The following is an 18,028-nucleotide window of genomic DNA, read 5'->3' on the forward strand; positions in this document are numbered from 1 at the left end:
CATTCAGATTCCTAAGAGGAAGAACACTACTGACTTTGGTGATCTCTATCATTTCATCTAAGTCCACTTTGTTTATGAATAAATACCTCTAAAACCGATTAACTTTATCTGTAATAAATAGAATGTACTGTAAGGATTGTCATGCAGCTGAAATATATTATAAAAAAGGTAAATGCCCCAAAGAATGTCTTTAAAAAATGAACTGTCATTGTGAGCGTGTTAGCATGCAGATGCTAGCATTTAGCTGGAAGTACCACTGTGCCTCAGTACGGCCTCACAGTGCTGCTAGCATGGCTGCAGACTCTTATTGTTTATGGTTACGTTGAGGCACTCAAAGCACTTGGTTAAGGTTAGGAAAAGCTTGTGGTCTGTGGTTAAATATAGAAAATAATCAAAGTTGACATGCACGACTTGAAATGTGAAATTGTACAGTTTTCAACCAAAACCACCTTTTTTTCACTATCCTTAACCAAAGGGCTTTACTGGCCTAAACAAACCACAGGACAGGATGGGAACCTCGGTCTCCCATGTCGAGCGACCGCCTCCCTACGACATGTTGTGTGCGCAAAGAACTGAGCACTTCATTTACTGGAAAAAAACACATCTCGATGTCAGTAAACCAGCCAGCAATTATGATCCTTGTAAACATATTTCGCAAAACAAATCTGTAGCCTATTATAATAATTGATCTGACATGGAGTAGGAAATCGACATAAAGTCTTTGCACACCAAATGAAAGCATGACGGAGGTGTTTTGGCCGAAAGCGATGTTGAAAAGGATATACTTCATTCCTTGGCAGCATAAAAGTAGTAGAGATTTAATCTATGTCAAAACTTTAAAAGATGGTCCCACGGTATAATCGAATTCAGTATAATTTTTCACGAGGGTACAAATATTGACGCTGGACAACGGACAACTTCAACTTCCTCAAAGTGTTTTCAACATGAATGGCAGTCAGGCTGAGATCTATTAAAGCTTGCATCATTCAACCTTGTGCACACACAATTTGGTAAAGATAGTTAATGTCATGAGGCCCAACTGACACCGATGAGGCCTTTGAACTGCATGATCGTGTAACTGGTTGAAGAGGGCAGCATTTGTACAGTGGGAGGAGTAAAAGTGAGAGTCTGTGGCCTTGAACAGTTTGATCCCTGTAATGACAGAGGGCTTTGGTGAGGGTCAACCTGTCAGCGCTGTGCTTCCACTGATCCCTGCTGCTCCTCGCCACAAACAGACATGGTCATCTGCACGCTGTCACACACACACACACACACACACACACACACACACACACACACACACACACACACACACACACACACACACACACACACACACACACACACACACACACACACACACACACACACACACACACACACACACACACACACACACACACACACACACACACACACACACACACACACACACACACACACACACACACACACACACACACACACACACACACACCTTTTAGAAATGTCCCAGGGTGTGTCAAAGCGTCCACCAGGGAAGCTGTACTGATCCTGGTGTTGTGGACAAATTGAGATAAACACCACACTGACACAGCACTGCTCAAATGATGTGTTATGGACAGGGCTATTACCTCATTGTGTGTTCTCGAAAAGAAATATTTGGGGCACTTTGAAGAACTCTGTCAACCCAAAAAGATATGTGGCTGCACATTAAAATGAATCACTTCCTGCTGATACTGTTCTACTCATAAACTACTGTATGCACTTGGAGTACAGGACAGATAGGTATCAGAGCCACATAGATTACAGCGACACATGAGTAATCTCTGAAGCCTTATTTATTCTAGAGACTCATCTTATACCAACTGAGCAAACAAACAAGCTCACAATGCACAGCAATCCCCTGCATGCTCATACAGTACACATGAACATGCATGCATACACACTGCAAAGCTTTCACAGGAGGTGGCAGACGACCAAGAATGGGAGGCTTCATTTTATAGCTGCCTCTTCCTTGTCAGCTTTACTCCTCGCAGCAATAAAACACTCCATAATAAAAGGCACTATCCCAAAGAAGCAGCAGGACTGCAGCTATAGATAATCCACTCAGCTCACGCGGATCGCATAGCGTTTGCATTTCTTACCCCAGAATTCATTTTGTAGGTTTAATTCAGCGTTCTCTGGTTTTAAGCATAATGGAAAGCCGAGAGTGATGGCTTAGCTGCTGGATCAACGTCAACAAAGCAATATCGTGACCTTAGCAACAAGTGAGAGAGCAAGCTGGTTAATTAGCACCTACTACATTATCTAAACAAGAGGGAATACACAATTAAACCTCTGGATAAAAAACAAAAGGTGTTAAATGTAAACTAATATGTGCCTTTTGTCTTTTTTGTAGACAAACGCTATAACAGTTATTCTATAATAAGAAAAAAACTTGCATCGACTTAAGTATATTATTTATTTATGTAGGAAAACTACAAAAGGAATTAAAAAATAATATGTCATTCACAGGGCATAACTCTTAACATGGTGCACGTGTTTCACTGAACCCCCTCGCAGCCTCTAAATCATTCACCGCAATTTATGTCCGTACGTGTAAATCCGCAGTCAAGGTTACTCGGAAGCATAGCAGAAATAGGCATGTGCCACTATAGCAAGTACAATTCACACAATATTTATGACACAGGATGTCCCATCTGGAGCTGCTTCCTGTCTGCTGCCCCCCCCCGGAGCTCCAGTAGCACTTCACTGGGACATCTGCTCTTCTCCTCTGGGTGTAACGCAATACAGTCTCACACACACAGAGACAAAACTGTTTGTCCCCAGACATGTTAATATGATATTCAAGGCGGCCTATATTATTCTTTATTATTATCTAGTGCTGGAATATGATAAATAAATGTTCCATTTTTTGATAAACATACAAATAATAGAGAACAATTTTGATAACCGATTAACTGGTTGAATATTAATAAACTTTCTTAGGCTTTTTCAATTACAAATCTGAAGTCTTCTTCTTCTTGCATTTCTTGTCACATTATCACCCCCTGTAGGTCATTGGAAATCACGTCATCCATTTGTGTGTATCCTTTTACTGTTACAAACATTTTCAAAATTGATATATTCATCACAGGAAATCGGCAAATAGTCCTATAGTCCTCAGTATTTTATACTGAGATCAGAAAATGGTTAACATTCTTGAGCAAGATTTATCAACCATTATAAATGTTCCATCTTAGTTTTCCTTAATCACCTAATGACTATAAGTAGAATAATCCTTACAGTAATGTTTAGGATACTGTACATTTAACCAGTGTTTCACACAGCACCGAATTGGCAGGTGTCGTGCAGGATCACTGCAGTGAAACATCGGGAGAAAAATGATTATTTGTACTACTGTGAGGGTTTGTGCAGATAACACCATCAGTAAAAATATCTGAAAAGTTGTCACCTTATGATAGCCGTCTTTTTATATCCTAAATGGTGGGATTCGGAGGGATCATTATCAGATGGTAAAGGTAGGTGTGGCCTGGGGGAGCCGACTCTAACCAGGCAGCAGCCCCGATTTAACACAGCGTGAAACTGCTGTTAGTCATAGATCGCCATGACAGCACCTCTCATTATCACTACCTGGATATGCATGGCACGGTTGTCAGAGCGACGCAGGCACAGGGGACGGCCACACATGATCGGCCCAAATCAGCCGAGAAATGGGATGTCTGAACACTCTCACCGGATCTGATACGAGGACAGAAATTCAGCTCTGGCTGCTCCACTTTATGGATGTTACAAATGGAAAAGCAGATGCCTTATTACGGTGCAAATTGAGAGGCAGAAACATTCAATTTGAGTTTATTTGCCTGTTTCTCTTTGAAACACGTAGGAGTTTGTTGAGATAATTCAACATGAAAACACTAAACACAGGGGGCATGAGATGGACAATGTCCTTAGTTTTGGCACCTTGGAGCCACTCAAATCAGAACATCCTCTAATCTCAGCGTCCTTCTGTCAAGTGTTGCTGGGTCTGCCAGTTCCTCACTCCCCCTCTGCTCCAGGACTGCAGGTGCACAGCTTGTCCTCCCGCTACAGGTGGGCCCGAGAGAGAGAGCTCACATCTCACCCTCCTTTTGGCTCATTAAAACCTTCAGCTGTTCCTCTCCCTCTCCCTCCTCCTCATCCTCCTCCTCCCCCTCCCCCTCCTCCAGCCTCATACGGCTGCTCACACCACGCTGATCACACCAATCAAGCTTTGATTTACAGTATTTACACCATCCTCCTGTCCCCATTGTGGCTACAGGGAATCTGAGAAATGCCCTTCCCCTCCTCCCGCCCCTCAGTGAAACTAGCATCCTGCTAAATGTGAGCCAATCAGTGGTGGTGGGTGGAAAGCCAAGCCACAGAGCACTTCTTCCCGTTGGCAGCCTTCCCTGTGGTGGCTCTGATCACAGCGCAGTGTTAACAACACGTGACCTGGCCCCGAAGCCCACAGTAATTGAGGTTACATCCCAGGCAATACCTTGATGAATAATTAAAAGGCCAGAAACAGAACTCAGAGTGACTTAGCCAGCGCCCTGGGGTCTAATAACGTGCTTGGACTGTATTAGGTAATCTATCCACTGGTGCCAGTTAGTATTGCACACATATACACAGCTACACACACACACACACACACACACACACACTTGTGCATAAGCACACAGTTGGGCCCAGATAAAGGCAACTCAACAGTATCAGTCATTGTCAGAGCAGAGTGCTGGTTATAGCTCTGCAAACTGCATGAGAATAAGTTTCAGTTGAGTAGTTTGCATTTTCTTGCTAACATGTGAAGCCAAATGCAGCACAAATAGTGTCTGGTGTGATATGAATTGTGTGATAATGAGATGCCTTAAATCAGATTACAGTCAAATAAAACCAACACCCCAGTATGAAATGTGCTTACTGAATACTGGATGTGTTTGTCAGTGTGAATTCCTGCATGTGTAACAGGAACTTTGTGACCTTGACCACACTGAAACCTGAGTGTGGAAACACAAGCCCCATTTATAAGCTGCCATTAACCCTGCAAAGGTGATAAAGATGTACCTCCATACCAGCAGCAGCCGTTGAGGCCAATAGCGTCATTTGCAGGGTAACAGAGGTCCTTCACACTATGCTACAATATGACTTGTTTTATGGACTGCAACCCTGAGTATAAGATTAGAAACTGAACATCGAACTGAATCATTTCTGTGGTGACAGCGAAGTAAAAAAGAAATAGTTTACATAAACAGGTGTAGTCTTAAGTATTGAACATATACACCTAAATGCAAAGGAAACAGAAGATATGACATTGCAATATCAGAGCACATTTTAAGTATCAGAGGCACTGAGTGTACTGAGAGACAAATTATTATGTGTGAAGAAGACTCGAGAAATAGTAGAAAATAATGGCAGGATAAATGGCTTCAGTTGCCAAAAAAAGTGCAGGAGTACACAAGGGCAAACTCATTTAAAACCTAAATGACAGATGTGTGTATTGGCACTACGGTGTTCACACACTGCTGTTTACATGTTCTGTGGGTGCAGTATTTTAGAGGGAACAGTGTGGCCCTTTCCTCTGACAGGCCCCTGGGTGTCACAGCTTCAGCAGTGAGCAGAGGGGAGCTGCCAGTGTAGAATAATTAAGACCTCTGTGGAAGTGACAGGGTCACTAGGAGGTATGCAGCATAGCAAAGCTCCTCTTCTCAGCTGCTTCCTCTGTGAGCTGTCACGGCTGCTACGTATTTATAGCAGCATGGCGCAGCACTCTCTTCTCCCCCTCTACCTCCCAGACAGATGTCACCTTCAAGGCACCATCTCTGGGGCTAAACACAATGCTTTCTCAGCCTAACAAGCTGCACACACAGGCCATCCACAGAACAAGGAGTCTGAGGACAACATCAGCGTAGCCTCATTCACGCTGACTTTAGCAGCAGCTCGCCTCTCCTATTGGACCGAAATTCTTTACATAACAGCATAAGCCAGAGCTAGTCAGTAACTATTAGTCTGCAGCATGAGGGCCTGAGGCTGGTGACACAATAACACACTCAGGAAGGGAAGGTTACTATGTCTGCACAACAATACTCCACCCCCACACACATTTTCCCAATAAATAAATTCCTATGCTAATGCTTTTGGATACAAGTATGAGACTTTTAATTTGATTCTATCAATAAACAACATCTCCTAGTGCTTACTAATCTTTGTGAATTGTTAACTAGGCAAACATGTCCTCACGGCAGACAATAGACAGACTTCCAAACTCATTTAAACTTCAACACAGAAATATATTTTGAGAATAAAAACAGGGAAGAGAAGAGAGGAATATCTATTGTGTGTGTGTGCGTGCGTGCGTGCGTGCGTGCGCGCGCGTGCGTGCGTGCGTGCGTGCGCGTGTGTGCGTGTGTGTGTGTGTGTGTAATGTAGCTGACTGTATGTCTGTGCCTCAGATAAGAGGCGAATGGGGGCCTCTGTCATGTAAGCCATGCTGACTGAATGTGTTGACATAGCTTTAATTCAGCTTGATACCAGACACCAGTAGTCTGTCTGAGCCTCTGAGCACATGGGGTGTTAACCTCTCAGAGATTCTCAAAATACACAAACGCCAAGCACGACTGGCCAGGGGGGATTCAAATAACTTTTCTGAATGCCATGCTCATATACTGTCATTTCCACACTTGTCTCTGGTCAGCATTATAATGTATTCAAACATAGCAAAGCACTGGTTTAATAAGAACATTCTTGAACTGTAAACCTTTTGGGTTAACCAACTTTGTCATGATTTTGTAAAAATTATTACAAACACATTTGGCCTTCTGCAATCGCCCTGCTGTCTATCATAGAAGCAATAAAGTGCAATTACAGTGTACACACATATAAACAACTTGTTCGTGTAACAGATCCAATTTATGATTTGGCAATGATTTGATCCTTTAACCTTAAAGATATTGCTAATGTGTCAGACTATCTGCCCGGTAGTGTGTTTTCAAGGCTAGGGTAACACGGCCTGGACCTCTGGATGAAGTGCTGGTTACTCAATATGAGTATGTCTTGCAGGTCATAAGCCTGTCACTGCCAAAGTGGGTTCCTTTTACTGCGACAGTGGCGATAATCAGCTGATGCTGGCTGTCAGTGGACGTGGCTATGGGACAGACAGGGGACAGACTCAGAGGACACACGATCGCTCTGCTGACAAGTATCCCTAACCCCAGCTGCTCCGGCGGCTCCTCTGTCATGTGGGGGAAGCAGATGGGGGTTACAGGCTGAGGGGGAGGTGGCAACAGGGCCCTGCTGAGAAGGGGAGAGGGAGAAAGTCTTACTAGAGGACGTATTTCAGCACCCCCACATTTCTGAGCCCTCCACCCCTCTCAGCAGGCGAATCCCCTTTCCCCTTCCCAGCAGCAATGCTTCAGTAAAGCCCCGGAGAGCAGGCTCCGGCGGGACGACAGCCCCCCTGACCACAGGCCCCGGGATAAGCCCACAATCAGGTGCTACATTGTTTGAGAGCGTTAGCTCAGATTAGACCGCTATTGTGAAATGTCACAGTATCCTTCCATATTTGTGCCCTTCCTTTCATACGTATATATACACACACACAGTTTATTTACAGGGGTGGAAAATAGCTAAAGTACTTTTACAAGTACTGTGCTTTCATAAACTAGGAAAGCCTCACTAAGATGAAAAATATCTTTTTAAAGACTGTCCTTGCCAAGATAGCAATAACAATGAGCTACAGCGGCACTCAACACAAAATCTGCCAAAGGATAATTAACAGAAATGTTATTACAAAACCATAAATAAAGTGTCTAATATACACAATCAGACAACCTAAATGAGCTTTCCAATTTAATTGGCTTGTTCTTTATCAGCCAACCGGCAGTAGGTGCTAATATTAATAAATCTTTGATAACATCAGCATATGATATCAGCCAGACAGTTTGTTGGTCAGGTCCGTGACTAACTTAGCATATCAAAAATGTACATAAAACATGAGTGTTGTTATTAATTAAAGAATCCATTGCTAGATCAAGCAGTTAAAATACCATCTTAATTAATTCCAGATTAAAAACCTGTATAAGTAATACATGTAGCGACTGTTTTAAGTATATTCTGCTGATGGTAAAACATTGTATTTGGGTATATATACATCAGTTAGGAAACAGTGTCCCTCCGGTCTCCTAATCTCTGCACTCAGGTGGCAGTTTTCATTTGGATTCAGCAAAATGAGGTGTTGGATTCCCATCTGTAAATAACCCTGCTGCGTGTAAGATTTAAATATAGAAATGTGGTCCTGCTGCTTTGAAAGGCGCTGCATTGCCTTGAAAAGTTCAGCCCCATTAATTAGTGTAAACTTAACTGTGGGCCCCTATAGACGTGGCGTACTCGCTGTGGCTGACATGCTCCAATGATCTTACATCAACACACATGCGGCAGGGTTCATCTGGAAACCCAGAGTGCATGACGAGACCCCCCCCCCTCCCGGCCACCCTTCATCCCCGGGAGGGGTTGACCCCTTTGGTTTTGATTGGCAGGTAAACGGCTCAACCAGAATCTTCTTTCCAAGGAATGTGCTCGTGTCTGTAAGAGCGGAGAGCAGCTGGCAGGAGTAAAGACAGAAGATCAAGTCAGCTTTAAGTGTTAGAATAAGATCCTCACAGCTCTGCCTGCCATTTAACAGCACACCAGACTGTCTCACTTTAGATGCTCATTAGCAAACCAAGGACTTGTTATTGCAGTGCGGAGGGAATGCCTGCTAGTGAAGACATTATTCATTACAACCTAATGCTGTGATAACACTGACAGGCCTACTGCTTGAAAGAAGGCATACAACACGTCTTCACAAACACAAGTAGTTGCAGTCGTGATTTCTCCACTCTTAACATCAGCAATCGTTAACATAGTAAGGTACTGAAATGTTATTTTGGTTGTTCCTTCGTTGCCAATGATCTGCTGAGCTGCAGAAAGACACACACACACACACACACACACACACACACACACACACACACACACACACACACACACACACACACACACACACACACACACACACACACACACACACACACACACACACACACACACACACACACACACACACACACACACACACACACACACACACACACACACACACACACACACACACACACACACACACACACACACACACACACACACACACACACACACACAAACTCTCACACATTCCCCCAGTCCCCGCCAATCGCAAGTGTTGAGGTGTTGAGTGTTGATGTATGCATATCCTCTCACATGCTGAAGTTAAATTACCAGTGAAGAGGGCTGAAGAGCAGTGCTCTCAGGCTCTCGCTGCCGCACTTCCCCATCAGAATGAATTAACACTCACGTCACCTCTGATTTAAAAAGGAATCATTTAAGGAAGGTTAACGTAATTTCTTCATAATGAATTCGGTAAGGGCACTCCCCGTATTAACACCTCTGCATTACCACCTGCAGTATCATTGCCGTCTTACTAAGAAAGAGCGGTAACTCAAGTGCATTCTGTGGTCTGTGATCAGTCTGTTTATGGACAGACATCACTGACACAGATCACTATGTACAAATATCCCCTTACTAACGATGACTGTGGAGAATTTCTCTTAGGGATGGATACATAAACGTATGGCTGACCTGTGCTGCAAGCTGTATGTTTTTAGTAGTTATGTTTTTAAACTGTGTTTTGCTTTTAACTATGTTTGTAAAAATTGTTTTTAACCTTGTTGTACGGCGACCTTGAGTGCCTTGAAAGGCGCCTTATAAAATAAATGCATTATTATTATTATTATTATAAACTCACTGCATTCAAAGTTCCTGATTGCAGCCTCTTGGTCAGGTGACCGTTGGCTGCAGTAACCCCCGAACAAAACCCTTTTATCCTCAAATCCCCAAACTTTCCTGTAACCCTAATCTATCACCTCAGTTATCCTGCATGATTAATTGGGGGCCTTAAATAACCAAGGCAGGCTTGATTAATCGAAAGAGGTGAGGTGTTGAGATCTGGCCCTACAGTGAATGTGCCGAGCCAGCACACACCTCGTACTTCTGCGGCCACTGCCATCTGCCTCCCAGTGGGACCTGTTCCTCCACAGCGCCCCCTGCGACAACTACATTACCAAACACTTTATCTGACACATATAACCCATCCTTCTGATGCAGGAAGTCCTGCCTCTCAGAGACTTAGCGGACTGTTTGGAGGATAAATGTAAAAGTTAAAATAACAACCTAATAACATCTCAGGCAGTTTGATCTTCTTACATCATAAACACGATTGTGTAAAACTGCAATATAATATCTTTCTTACTTCAATATGAATTTAATTGATTTTTTATATAAAAGTTTCATTATTTATTCTATAAAATGTCAGAAAATAGTGAACATCTCCATCCCAGAATCTCAAAGTCCAAGGGCATGTCTTTAAACGTCTTCCGTTGCCAGTCCAAAACCTAAGGTGTTAAGTTTTAAATTATATTAGACAGAGAAAAATAGGAAATACATCAGAGTCTGAAAACAACCATTTATGATTTTTTTGCATGAAAAATTACTTAAACCTTTAACAGTTAATCAAAATGCTTGCAGATTATTTTTCTGTCCTTTGAATAATGGCTGCAGCCTAAAATAAGTTTGAACCTAAAAGGGAGAAGTACTCCTGCACAGCCACAGAGATCGTGTTTCTTTCCATCTGCATTTAGTTTGAACCAATCCTGGCCACCTTTCACTGAGAGAGACATCGCTCCCGAGAGGGCTTCGTTCAAAAGAGACCCACATCTGCTTTGTGTCTGTGGTGTGAACCTACGTGAATGTGTCGATGGATTATTGTTAACTGTATGCACATTTCAGAAACAATGCAAGTCAGCCTAGGATTCAGACGTGGGCTGATCCTGTCAGAGAGCACAGTTTACAGTCTCCTGATGTGAAGCTGGACCTCCACTCAGTAAACTGACCCCTGCTGTCTCCCCCAGCAGTCATGGCTCTTGATCTTTAGTTGACTTGCAGATAAACCTTGTAACCCTTTGTCATAGGTTGCATGTATGAGTTGTAAGCAGTTGTAGAAAGTACTGACTGTATTTAGATCCTTATTTCCTACTTTCCCAAGAAGAAAGAGGATTTTGAAAACCCCTTAAAGGAAAAGTTAATCCTTCAGCACAAACATTCAAACCCCTCACATCTGGAGATTTTCACTAGAGTTAATGAGTATCTGAAAAAGCACTTAAGTCATAAGACAAGACATGAGTAGAAGTTACATCAATGTAAATACTTCAGTAAAGTACAAGTCCCTCACATGTTTACTTAAGTATAGAGACTAATGTACTTAGATTCACCGCTGGTTGAGTCTAATACAAGTCTCATATTGCCTTATTTAATTAGAGAATATTCAAATTAAATAAGACCTGAAGAGTGCTGTACAATATCCCACAGAAAATGTAATTTTGTGAAGCAAAACACATTTTATATTATTTTCTAGGCCAGCGATTTTATTTGCAATCAGATTACATTTCCGACGACTTGCCGAGGTGGCAACACCGCGGCTGGCACACACACTGATTTAGATTGCATGCACTTTTTGTGAAAGAAGAGGCATGAAATAAGTTTAAAACTAAAGTTTCAGTTTTTTATGAATACTTAACTGTATGGTTTGAGTGCAGAACTATGCTCAACGCCAAATGGATGTCATGTAGACATAACAGCAACATCCAGATGGCTGTCACATTTGACTAAGTTTCCAAACAGCATATTGTCAATAATTGTGGAAAAAGGGTTAATGTGTATATTTCTCTGTTAAATAGGAATGAAGAATGCCTGACACAGTAGCAGGATGTTTTCAATTTATACTTTATATGTTCAAGGACTTTGAGATATTGGGATCTTTGGATCCTGGAACAAGCTTTTAACACTCACATTAACCAAGACATGAAACACTTATTAATGTTTTCTTGGGAAATGTTGGCAATGATTTACCAACTCTACGAGGTGTAGGGGAGATCAGTTTGCCAATTTTGTGTCGGAAAGACCATTACCCAGTAGTGCGTCGCAAAGTCTTCAGTTTCTCATGATTTGTAGGTGAATAGACCCCGCTGGTATCATGGCTCTGTGTGGACATTTAGAGGGCCTTTAGATCCATAATGGGAAACATGCAAGGTGAATGTTAACCCAAATTGTATAATCACTAGTAGAAATCCCTTATATCAATTAATATAACCGTGACCCTTGTTCTTCTATAAGTATCTTCACTGTCATTTGTCCCACATTTGAAGGTCATGAGAGCAATATGATAGGAGATATGGACTTCTAATCACTTTACTCGCACTGTTTTGGCTTCAATGCTGTATCCGTGTCTTGTATCTATAACTGGCTAACCAGAGTGCACACCAAGGGGGCAAGGTCCTTGGTGCTGCTGTACTTGCATAAGCCAGGAAACAACATCTCTATGTAATTCATATGTTGCAGATAAACAACTAAGAATAGCTGTTTAGCTCTGTGATGAAATCCACGTAGTAATTATAGCTTGTTTCACACTAGGCTTCAACCTCTCTGTATTTTTGCAGTGCTACATTTTCCACCCATCTGATAATGACACCACATACTGGCCTAATGATATCATAAACAGTGCTTTTTATGCTTCTCTTGTTATTTGCACTCTGATTGAATCTGACAGAGATGCTCCTGGGCAGCACATTGCTTTTCACATTTCAAGGAGGTAAGCGCAAGAATATAATGCAGTGAGACTTCCTCTCTCTCTCTCGACAGTTGCCATTTTGTCTTTTTTTCTACATGACTAGCCATGTAAGGTGGGCTGACACACAGGTATTGCTCGCTTCCTAACAGGCTAGAACAAGGTCAATTACATTTTCTGTCAAATCTTTGGTCCCTTGCAACACCAATTATGAGAGGAGCTTGAGCAGATACAACTTGAGGCTCATACCACAGAGAACAGCTCAATTACTGTCAGAATAAAGCAAATATGAACTGTTGATTTATGAGAAGTCATACAAAAGTGATTAAGATACTATTTTCACTCACATACCGCCAACGCATAGATATATTATAGAGTCCCTGGACTGTTTAATTAGGATGCAAACAAAACAAGAACACTTTTAATAACCCCGACTTGTTATTATAACAACATTTCTATTTTAGGAAGTGATTATACAATTAGTGTTTTTCTTCCTTGCATAGAGGTAATAACAGTTAAATATTCCCACTGCTATTATGTTATCATTATATTGATAAAGAGAGCCGCAGCTACACACAGTTTTACTGCTCTCTGTCTTATTTTCACTGCAAGGGGAGGGGAGGAAGTGAGAGGAACATTCTGTTAATTGGACATCGAGTGAGACTAACAATGAGCTATGCTTGGTGAGATTTGCCTTGGAGAGCCCGGGTAAGGATTTGGAAGAAGAGAAGTTATAATTGGCCGTAAGATGAGGAGCTCAAGCCAGCTGTACACGCTCAAACTATGACAGTGGACTCCTATTCCCCTCTTCTCCGTGAAAATGAGCTCAAGATTCGGAGCCTCAGGAGACATAATACATGTCACAGCCTACAATAATGGTTAATTTGAAATCATGTAGCACCCCTCTCTCTTGCCGTCTCCCTCGTCTCCCCATTTCTATTTCACTTCCTCGCACTCTCCCTGAAATAACCTATTCATCCTAAAAATGGTTTTCATCGGTTTTTTGCCTCCACCCCCGGCCCACCCCCGTGCGCCATTAGTCCCATCCCTCCATGCTCTAACGACCAAATGCATTTCCTAGATTTTCTCTATAGCAACCCTTATTATCCTGGAGCTAATGTTTTAAATTCAATTGCAACAATCCATATCCAGGCCAATTTACTGTCTCCTCTTTAAAAAGGCGGCCCTACCAACACAAGCTTTAGAGAGCACGTCTGTGGAGCGGAGATAAAAGCGCCTGGCTCACCATATACAAGCATCCCATCCCAAAACAACACTGCGTTTGTTGGTAATATATTCACACAGAATGTCTCGACAATACACAACCACCTCCTCCACATTTATAAAACACGAAAGCAAATAGGCTCAAAACATGCATGCAGACCCAATATACATCCACAAATGTGCTCACCCACGCACCCACACACTCACATGACCTGCATTGCTCTCTTTCCAGCTGTAGGCAAACTGCAGCAGCGGCTATTAATGTTTCACAACATAGTGTATCTGTGTCTCTGAGTTTTTTTTTTTTTTTTTCAAGGGCACACTGCCAGAGGGAAAGCGTGGGAGGGGTTTGGTGGAGGGTAGGGTGTTCAGACACAGACAATATTTCCCCCATCTCTCGTGCCTCAATGCTTCACTGCTCGCCAGACTCAATCACATGTGCAGTGTGCTTTCATGAATTAATAACGGGCACTTTGGAGGCCTGGCAGGAACATGGCGACCACACGCTGATGGAAGTTTAATGAGTAGCACGGGGACTGCGCCGCCATGGCATCGGCGGGTCTCTCAGCGCACTAGGCCATGTCCCCGGCCCTCCCCACAGAGCCACAGTGTTTGGGCTCTCATTACCTAGATAAATATATCTGCCCTCTGGATCAGCCCACAGGCCCTACTTCCTCCGCCTACCCCCCCCCCCCCCCTAAGAGATGCTATCACGGCCCTGATTACACTGCCCTGCCCTTGGGACAATGGCTGGGCTGGAATCACAAGAACACAAACATCAGTCTCAATTTACTCCTCTGCTAAATATCAAGTCGTAGCACAGCGGCGGCTCGGCCACAGCGTGACACAGGTTCAGGATGGTCCAGCAGAGAGCTGTGAGTGGACTAAGGTTCAATGGGATTTCCAATAGGCAATTATCTCAATCGGATCACATTTGGATTCAGGCAGTAGCACAGGATAATTACAGAGGTCAGTAGCTAAGAGTGTACCCGCTGCCTCCCTCCTCCTCTCGCCCAGTGTCTATCTCCCTCTGCTTCCTCCTCGCTATCCACCCTCTCTGGGGACTGCCCACTGATGAGTCTCTGAGATGCAACACGCTCATTGATTTAAGACCCGCCACAGGCATTGATTTGAAATGGCTGAGGTACCAGGGAGCACAGCACCCTGCCCGCCTTAATGATCAGATCAAATGCATCACACCTTCTCAACCGGCAGCTCCAATACCGACTACATTCCAGACCAAATACAATCACACAGCTAATTCCCTTTTAGACTCCTGAATTTATTCTCGGCTCCTTCCTTACTTGAATCCATAGGAAGTGATTTGATTATTGATATTCACCATGAAAGAAATGTCAGTAGAAAAAAGCTCAAAACCACTATCATACCAGAAGATACTGTACCTAAACACAACTCCGTCTTCATTATTTTCGTGTGGGGATGTTTTTCTTGTACATTTGAGTATTTTCATTGTCGAAAAAAATTGATTGCAATATCACCCACAATGCAACTTAACCACTGACAGTTTGTTAGGAAATGTTGGTGTGTTATGCTAGTTGTGGCTAATATAGCCTCAAGCAGCTAGCATCAAGCAGAGCAGAGGTCTGGTAGTCACTTATTTTTTAAATCCACATCCAGATTATATAGCATTTTCGAACCTGTAGTAGTCTACAGTCCCAATTGGGAACAAAATACTTTGTTCACATAATATGCAGTAGTACTACTAGTAAGTAGACTTTCATGTGTAAAATCATTACATTTCAAGTGCTGCTTTTAACAAATCAATAATATATATATTGATTTTAACACTGACAGAAGCCATTCTTAATCATGAGTACTTTTATTTTTGACGGATCATTTTGCTGATAATATCTAAATACTGAGTTTTTAAATACAGGACATTTACTTGTATTGTAGTTTGTTATTGCTACTTTTCTTAAGATAAGCGTCTGAATACATCTTCCACCACTGCTCAAAGCAGGACATGCACAATGCAGGTTAATATATGACAGTATTCTGTTGGTGAAATCTGTATTCAAAGAGCAGCTGATGGCGTAGGATGCAGATGTAATATGCACTTGTAATGAAATGGAAGGGCCTCCTTGAATTCCCTGGTGTTGAGGGGTCTCTTGGTTGTCTTGCCTCTTGCACCTCTTGCTCTCATGTTTATATAACAGTAAAGTCTCAATCATTCTCTCCAGCTGGTTGAAGGTTACCAGGGGCAAGAGGGGTAACAAATGGGCTCTGCGCACCATCTGAGAGCTAGCAGGCTGAAGGCTGGATAATGGCCTGTCATAATGGACAATATAGGCAAAACCCTCCTGAGACCAGGAAACCAAAGAACAAGTAGGCTGAATTATTCATGGTTACCATGGCGGCCCGCACAGCTGCATTACATTAGGCTCTTCATTAGCCGTGCCGTATTCTACAAAAAGCTTGAAACTAAAATATGACCAATATTTCCCATTGAGGGAAGACATTATCATAAGCTCTCAAGGGGGTTTATTCCTGCTTAAATGTGCCTGAGTGCTGACCTTCCTCACCATAGTAATAATGTGCTGCGGATTAAAATGTGATTCCATCCACGACAAGAGCTTCTCGTGCTTATTTTAATGACGGCTGCACTGTGACAGCTTGGGCTCGTCTGACACTGCAGTCATTTCCCACTAATAAGACACTTAACACGGGGCCTCTCGCTCCTCTCCTCTCCATGCTGCAATGAGGTAGATACAAGTGGGAAGGAAAATTGCACTCTGGGTTATATTTGCTTTTCACCTATATGTACAAATCCATCCGTCACTTGGGTTACATTTGGAAGATACTATGCAGAGTGGTATAACGTTTTACATATTATAACAAGGTTGTATGCTTTCTGTATGATAACACGGAGCGAGTGATTTTAAAGGTTTTCAGTGCACTCTGCAAATTTGCAAGTAAGATTAGGCAGTTATTTTCAAACCTACGCAGGAATTTATGCCAACATGTTGTTTAAATGTCTGGAAGATCCAGAGTTTCTCAGCCAAATGCCTGCTTAGCTGTTGTCACATTAAAATCTGAAGACTCAACGCTGGCCAAATGTGTGTGAATTTTGCTTTTAATTTCATTGAGCCAATATTTGAGACAAATATTTTCAGACACACATGGACAGCTTTTATAGCTAGCTTACTGGAAAGCTTTACCAATGTACCTCTTTTAAAAATAAACGATTGATTTCCATACAAGAACACCAATACTGCCTAAGACACAATCTCTCACGCCCAAAATGCAAAAATCTACAATGAAACAAAAACATTCAGATTTGTTTTGAATACAATGTTGTAAGTGGCTGAGAAATAATATTGTGATATGTAATGTCAGGTGAAGTCTTTGGTAGTTCATTATCTAATTGAGCAATGATGTAATGTACATTTTTCTTTTTGCAATTTTTGTTTTGTTTTTCTGTGTTGTCTTTTTTCTCTGAGTGCTTGTTAATGTGGAACATTTAAAACGAAATTAAAAGTATTGTAGATTTGCTTTTAGAAATTGTTTCCCACTGTATGATAGTGCAGTACACACTGTGTATACCTGTAGTAAAACAAAGCTGAATCACTTTGATTTCATAACTTACGTCAAACCTCCTCTTACTTAAATAAAGTACCCTCTGATGTATTGATCTCTAAGTAAATGTTTTTAATTTAAGTGAAATGCAAGTGTAGGCAGCCTGCACCTCCCAGCTGTTGAATCAAGGGAGAGATGAAAGCAGCAGCACGTCAGCAGCGCTGCTATTTCAGTCATTGACCGTTGCACACACACAGTCCATCATTTATTCATAGGGGGTAGTCTGTCACAACACGATGGCTTATGTTGGCCACTCTGCCTCCAAACCTGCAGCTCAGCACCAGCTCGCAGCCTGGCAGGCGGTTCAAGGATCAGAATACCTGGATGGTCAAAGTGACCCCGTCAGGTGGCTCTCAATTACCAGAAGCGTATCGTTTTACAACAGCAAAAAATAACTGTTTTAATTTGAGCAGCTGGTGAGATGTTTGACAGCAAGACTGTGGCAATTAGTCGTCTCGATTTAAATGCTTTAAATGGGACCCAGACACATGTTGACACACATATACTTATCCA

This window comes from Notothenia rossii, assembly GCF_949606895.1.
Source record: "Notothenia rossii genome assembly, chromosome: 5".
Taxonomy (NCBI): Eukaryota; Metazoa; Chordata; class Actinopteri; order Perciformes; family Nototheniidae; genus Notothenia; species Notothenia rossii.